Consider the following 8,024-nt stretch of genomic DNA (forward strand, 5'->3'; position numbering starts at 1 on the left):
AGAGGAGGTTGATCCTCCTCTATTTTTTGAGAAGCAAGAGCGAGCTCAAAATATAAAAAAGAATATTTTGTTGAAATAAACCTATACCAAATCTCAGTATTATTTACATTATATTTTTTCTCTCTTCTTTGGAAGTGACATGTAAAATGATGCTCCAAGGGAGGACAGCCTCCTTAACCAATCAACAACCAGAATGCAATATTGACATCGAGATGGTCCAATGATAGTTTCCAGAATTCATCTTCAATTCTCTCCACTGTAAGGCAGAGTAGCAGCAGTAGATAGCTGATTGCATTTGCCAATGCAACAGCTGGCTTGTTGTAGCAGCCTGAAGGACTCTTTATACCTCCATGGAAGGACTGTTAAGGACTGTTGTTAAGCTAAAGAAATTATCTGGACTGTGCAGCGCAGCAGCAGCAGGACACCGCCAGGGAGCGGCCGGAGAGAGAAGCAACCGGAGAAACAACCAGGAGAGTTACCTTGTGTATCATTGTTGCTTATGATATCAGACTGGTTAAGCAGCAGCCATAAAGTTCTGTTAACTAACAAACAAGATGACCAACAGTCACAAATGGATGTTAGGACATGAGTACTTCATCTCCATGATAGAAAGAAGAAGATAACAGATAACGTGAGTCTCTTTGGTCGCTAATTTCATCTCTGATGGTTAAATGTCTCTCTGTGTGGATGTTGTGTGAGTTTATCTCCTTTAACAAGAATACAGCAGAGATACATATATAATGTGTTGTGGGTAGTTTGCTTGTTGAAGTTACAGTGAGCTGTCTGGACTCACTCAGTCATGTGGAATTGATCCCGTTTTTAATTGAGTAGTTGTTCAGTCAGCTGTTGATATTGTATGATTAGTGAATGAGTGTGCAGGAGGTCTGGCTGCTTGCTTCTGACAGTTTCTTTAGTTCGGTTTTAAGCTGAGCCGTATATTGAGTAATAAGCTTAAAGTAACTAGAATACCAACTGTTAACTAGTGGTGTAACTGATCATAGTTAATCCATGATCCATACGGATCTCCCCCCACGGTTCGGCAGGCATATAAACTTTGGATTAATTGCAAAATTTAATGTCCCATTTAAGACAAAGTAAACAAACTGCTGTAAGTAAGACAGAGTGTCGCCAACAGGGATTTTGAAGGGTAACAATCAAACCAGTGTTGGGCCTCCACATAAAATCAGACAAAGATGGGCCTACATGCAAACCCTGAGGCCTGGCCACGAGGCCGTCTCTGTTCCTTTGTTCCTCTGAAACAAAGGACCAGCGCCAAAAGGCTGATCACAAACTGCTGTTTTCAACTCAGCACTCTCATTTGATACCTGCAGAAGGGAGAAAGGACTTTTCTCCACAGAGACGTGGATAACTTCTACGCCCCACTGTCTACCGACTGAGTCGACCATCCTGCGTTTCTTCGCTACCCCACCAAGAAACCAGCGCCGTCAGCCTCGAGAAACAAGGACAGTTCCACCCATTGGAGGACCCGCTGCCGGATATCACTGATGGACTTTCACAGACACACACACCGGTTCGCTCCGGAGAGCGACACAAGTAAAAGGTTGTCTGGGCAGAGATAGTATTAGAATTGTGTGTTTATGAGCTTAGTGCTCGTATTGTTGTGTGTTTTAACAGACTGTCGAGTCCCATTTGCTGCTGTACTCTGAGAAGTATTTTTAAGTTGCTGCCTGTTTAGTTTTATGTTCACCACACTAAACTGTTTGTATTATCCCATGCGGGATTTCTGTGTTTGTGCCACCGCAAGTGAAAAGTAAGTTGCTTTGTCAGTCCACAACCAGACAACGTCCGTACAGACTACCATCCGTACACTCGCTCTCTGTAGATAAAGCAACAGCTGCTCACTCCTCACGGTCGTGGGACTGAGAGTCGATCTCCCTTCTTCTCTTTCCCTCTCTTTACTAACATATACACACACACGCACACACACCTACATGCCCACCTAATCACGCACATTTTCCACACATCTGATGGTCAGATAACACAGGACATAGTGCTGTCCTGCCCCTTTGTTATCCGCCATCAGACACGTGAGTGCAGAAACGCCACCGACCACCGGTCAGTGCTATCTGTGTTGTTAACCGGAACTATGTGCAGCGTCACATGATTCACATCGGCCATCTTGTGACACACACACACACACACACACATATACTCACATACTCACACATACTCACACACCCTCTCACATCCTCTCACACACATACACGCTTTGGTTTACCTGTTTGCCTTTACACAGCTGCTGTTTTTATGTGTTTTACTTAGTATTAGTTGGTAGCATAGTATTTATTGATTGAAGCAATGTTGACTTTGTTGATCCTTGTTCTTCTGAAACAAAGGCCCAGCACCAAAAGGCTGATCCATTCCCCAGCATTCACCATTTTTGCACCTAGGTGTTAACCAGGAAATGGTCTCAACACAGTCTCTGATTGGCAGAGACGCATCAACATCATGGGGAGTCATGGCAATGGAGCTGTGACGTCACTCTCCCTTTTAAACACAGGTTGGGAGCAAGTCTCGTTCTCTTTCAGGTATTCTTGCTCAGGAGAAGGTTTGCCTTTTCAATCAGCTGGATCACCAACGAAAGTGACTCGTACACATGTGCTGTTCCTCCTTTTCTTTTGGAGCTTCTCCCCTTGCTGGACGAGACAAGACTTCGACCTGTGTTCTTCAGAATATCAGTAATGTTACCGGATCCATGAGAAACTGCTGTTTGCAACCCAGCACTCATTTGATACCTGCAAAAGGTATCAAATGCTGTTTTTATGTGTGTTTTACTTAGTATTAGCTGGTAGCATAGTATTTATTGATTGAAGCAATTGTTGACTTTGTTGATCCTTGTGGAGGTTAATAAATCCCATTTATAGCTTTAAAGAGAAGTCTTCTTGTCATTACTGTGCATATTTTATGCATGTTCACTTAGTGGTGCTGATATACCAGGTATTAGCTCCCTCTAATTGAATAATTTGTTTATGAGGCTACTTTACAGTTGTTGGGCCATGGCTACGAGTTTGGCTATCAGCAAAAATCAATAAAATTATTGATACGAATTAATAACCACCACCCTGGACTCAGGGAAAAAGATAGCCAATATAGTCTCAAAGTGTACTAATCTATGAATTTGGGACTTTGATTAATAATTAATTTAATAACTATAAACAAAATCACCATATCAATAGCTAGTTAAGGTTGAAGGATTTGGAGTTCTTCACAGAGCAGGGGTTGGCAAAACTCATTGTTGTGCAACATTAAAACAGACAACAGGTATATCCAAAAACATTTCCATTTACAAAAGGGTAAAAGCAACACACAATACTAATCTAGCTAAGTGTACTAGCTATATACAAGTGTGAGAGTGTGTGTGTGTGTGTGTGTAGGGAAGACAATAGCAAGATGGCTGCAGTCACCTGGTGACTGAGCACATGGCATGCCGACAATTTGGCTGATAAAGGGAACTACAGGGATAAAAGGCCAGACCATGTGGTGTCTTGAACCACATGGGCTGCCTGAACCAAAGTTCACCAAACTAGGTTTTAACCTCTTAACTGTGTGGTTCTCTATTCAAGGCCAATTGGTATATGCTAAAGGTGCCAGCTTAAAATGAGGTTAGTTGCATGCAGGGCCTAGTTATTGGATGTAACATGTGTTAAGCATGCTAACATTAACCTAGCGGTGTGGCTATGCAGTAAGCTGACTATAGGCAACAAGGACATCACAACAACATTTCAATGTATAACCTTAACTAAATCAATACACATACAGTACATTGTTTGTGTTAAACATTCTTGCTTAGCCGTACTATGCTTTACTGTGTTGCTAGGCTATGCCCAGTTGTTACCAGTCCATGAAGGAAGAGATGCTTTGTGGTGTCCTGCTTTGTAGTCGGTGAATCCGTGGGTGAGTCAGGCTGAGAAGGCTTTGGCTCTGAAGCTGAAAGATGCAGGCATTGCTGGGGAGACAGCACTCCAGTCGTGCAGAGGGCCCAGGTCACTCCTTTGTGTAGAGTTAGCGGCAAGCTAACTCCATTTCACGGCTCCTGTACTTGTTAAACTGGCCAGCAGACTTGTGTGTTAGCTGCTGGCATAAGGAAACTTAGTTTCTGAGTCTTAGGCAGGCTCTTGCGTCTTCTGCCGTAAAGAAGAAAGTGTGTGTCTGCTTTGAGCAGGCCACACAAGAGATCAGAAAGCTGCTCCAGCAGCTGCTGGAGGTGTGAAAGACCAAGCAGCTGCTCCTGCAGCTGAAGGAGAAGGAGCTGCTCCTGCTGCAGGTCGTGGATAAAAGAGAAAGATAAGAGGGGAATCTCTAGTTTTGATAACCTGGATCCATGGGTGGAGATTCACACTTTGGGTGCGAACCCCTAGGGCTCAGGTTTCTTGGAGTCTTGAAACATGTGGTAAACTGTGGTCCACATGTAGTCCCAACACAGTTTGGTCATTGGTCCCGGTCTCCGGATGGGGCCCCGCATTATTAATTAAGTTGAATAATTTCTCATTTCATAATCCATAATTATCTCTGATAATTATGAATTATAACTAATAACCAAACACACTCCTTTCAAACCCAACACCAGCATCTAACGGGTCTGAAGTGACATCTGTAGGAATGCTTACATGCTGTTTGATGTGCTGCAGCTGAGCAGCTAATTAGCATCTAGCTGCTAACTGACGTTAGTGGTGAATGTTTGTTTGGTGGCTCGTTCAACAAGATGCAGTACAGGACGTGTATTCATGTTTCTAAGTTATCATCAAGTTTTGATGATGTGGACAGAGAATGTTTCCACCACCAACGTGTTTGTTTTCACCAATGTGTTTAAAAGAGGAAGGTATCATGCCTCATATTGCAATAATTGAGCATTGAATATTTCATATATTTTATTGTATTTTATTTAAACATTGGACATCTTAAATGTTGTTTGTCTGAAATGTTTTCATTTAAGACCATGGGCAAAAGTTCATTGCTGTTTCGTTCTGTAAGTGTGTTACAGAATAAATAGAAAACAAAGTTTTATTTGTCTCCCCCTTTTTTTACTGATCCTAAAAATGATCCGATCCGTGACTCAAATCCGTGATACGATCTGAACCATGAGTTTTGTGATCCGTTGCACCCCTAGTGTTAACATGTCAGCTTTGTAGACCATATTTTGTATGTCGTGCACATAGATAAGAGTGTATAAGTCATATATATGATACATGCATTAATACTTTCTGATGTGAACCCACACTTTTAGATCTGTGAATGTTTTTAGTGTTCAGTCTTTCTAGTATTCAGAACTGATCTGTTCCTGTATCACATTATAAGCTTTGTGGTACTTGATATATTTCTGTATACTAAGAAAATACATAGGAAACACATGTAAATCATGTGATATCTTGTCTGTTTTTGATGAGAACATAAATCTGTTGTCACAATAGAACAATATTGAATTTCACTTTGTTGGTAAAATCATACATTTGAACTACTCCATGGCTAAAATGAGCTCTTCTTTGTTTAGAAACAATATGTATATGTTAAATGTCTTTAAAGAAGCAGCCTTTACACTACTCAGGGGTTTTTGTTTTTAAAAGCAAATTGTTTATTTGGCATATAAAATTGTCCCCCACCCCTCCAATTTTATCAGGTGGGGGACAATGATATAGTTTGATGCAGTATGTTGGTTTTTCTCCTGTCCTCCCCAATTTTTTGAGTCACCAGCCGCCACTCGTGTGGGGGTTGAATGCAGCTCATTTCTGCAGGATACAGCAGAAAGGCCTATATACACATAGTACATTATATACAAATTTTGTATGAAGTTTGGTGTGATTATCATTTATTTTACAATAATTATAGGTCTTATATTTATAATTCTGTAGTGGGATTGACCTATGAGGGGAAGGGAAAAAAATGGAGTGAGGGTGACAGTTAAGTGATAAAGTGCTGTAGAAAAATACCATCAAAACTAAAATTTGTAGCTCTGTACTGCAGTTTTTTCTTTATTAGGGCCCGAGCACCTAGCGGTTCCCTCACACTCTCCATTCAAATATGAGTATTTTTCTGTGTCCAGCTGCAGTTACTTACTGTCTCTACACACCTGACAGTACACATTTCAATCAAACTTTGACCAGGTCATGTGGGCCAAAAGTACTTTTCTAAAAATAGACTTAATGAAAATTAGGAAATTAATTTGTTTTACACACAAACTCATCAGGAGTTTTCAATTTACTAATTGAAATTCAAGTGAATGGGCCCAAAACTTGCATAATTTTGATGACACAGGTGTGAGCAAGACAGACATGTCTCACCCTTCAGAAAATTCTCATGTGCTGTTTATCTCCTTCTTGCACTGTCTGAAAATAGCCCGAGTCTGAAGGCATCTACATGCCCATGACAGAAGCCCTTCGATTTCGTTGTGGTCTGACGTACGGAGAGGCGCAAGGGCCCGTTCAACGCTGCTTGCAGCTTTAATTATTATTATTATTATAACTCTTTGATCACCTATTTCTCGGATGCACATACCACAAAAGTCACGAGAGTTGGCGAGCATGTAAGTTCTGGTGAAAAATTTGATATTTTACAAGTTTTGCAAAAAGGCGGGGCAAAATGGCTCGACAGTGCCCCCTAGAAAATTAAGAAAATGGAGCCCCTTGATATGGATTGTCGTAGAAGAACGAAATTCGTTATGCATATGTGTCATGTCCAGACGCACCAAAAAGTCTCTTGGAACCATACCCTAAGTCCAACAGGAAGTCAGCCATTTTGGATCAAAGTTGCAATTTTGACGCCGATTTCGCCATTTCCAGCCTGCATACTTTAACGAAGTGATAATTATTTCCTACATGCAATGTCCAATATTCATGAAAATGTATATTTCTGTCAATTACCTTCTGGTAAATGTATTTCAGCATTAATATTTCACTTATGTATTATTGCCTACATGCAACAGGAAGTGAAGTTTAAATGATATATAGTTCATCAAATATATACATAATTTCCAATGAGTCGTCACCAGTGCCACATACAATATTTCACCCATTCACACAAGTGTCTGATGATCCTGACAATTCAGAGCCATGTCAACAGACCTCCAATCATGATACCACTGCTGCCGCTCCCTCCGATACGCATGAGGTGTGAGGGCCCATTCATCGCTGCTTACAGCTTTAATTATTATTATTCTCTGCAATGAATCACATTTTGATGGACTAAAAGTGCTCAAAAACTCAAAACTTTGCACATACCTCATAAGTTGGGGGAAATTGTATCTTTACAGTCATTGGGCTTGGGCATGGCCAGCAGGCTCCATAGTGTCCCCAAAAGCAGGGCCATGTTAGGATGAAGTTGTTTTGTTGTTCATGAAATTCGGTGGAATCATTGCTCTCACTATATTTTTTCCAATTTTTTGGCCCAACGTGAAGTCAGCTATTTTTGATTTTGTGAGTCAATTTTCATTTTATGAACGCATGTTTGAGGCCTTTAGGATGCACAAAAACTCACAAAACTTTGCACCTATGTTTGAACTAGTGAGTATTTCGATAAGTATCACAATTAGGGTTGGGTGTGGAACGTCGGCTCTATAGCTCCCCCTAAGTACCTTTAGCATTTTTTAGGTGTGGCAAAATGGCTCGAGGGTGCCCCCTAGAATATTTCAAACTCAAAGCCCCCACCTTTAAATTTCATGTATATGTATGAAATGGTAGGCAGATGTACCATATATATACTCTTGGAGCCATACCCTAAGTCCAACAGCCATTTTTAATCTACTTTGCATTTTTTTCGCAAAGTGAAGCCATTTACAGGCGTTGTACTTTAATGAAGTCCTCCTAGAGATTTAACCCAAGCCATTTCAAATTTGGTAAGAGACATCTAAAACCCTTTTTGCGATGTAAAAATTGTGAAGCTTTTGAGTTTTCATGGCCTTGGTGTGGCGTGCCAGTCAATTTTGCCCAAAACATGAAACAGGAAATTGTTGTAACTCCACTCCACTGACTGCTGCTCCCTCCAACATGCGTGAAGTGCAAGGGACTGTTCAT

Source organism: Thunnus thynnus, chromosome 4 (genome assembly GCF_963924715.1).
Source record: "Thunnus thynnus chromosome 4, fThuThy2.1, whole genome shotgun sequence".
NCBI lineage: Eukaryota > Metazoa > Chordata > Actinopteri > Scombriformes > Scombridae > Thunnus > Thunnus thynnus.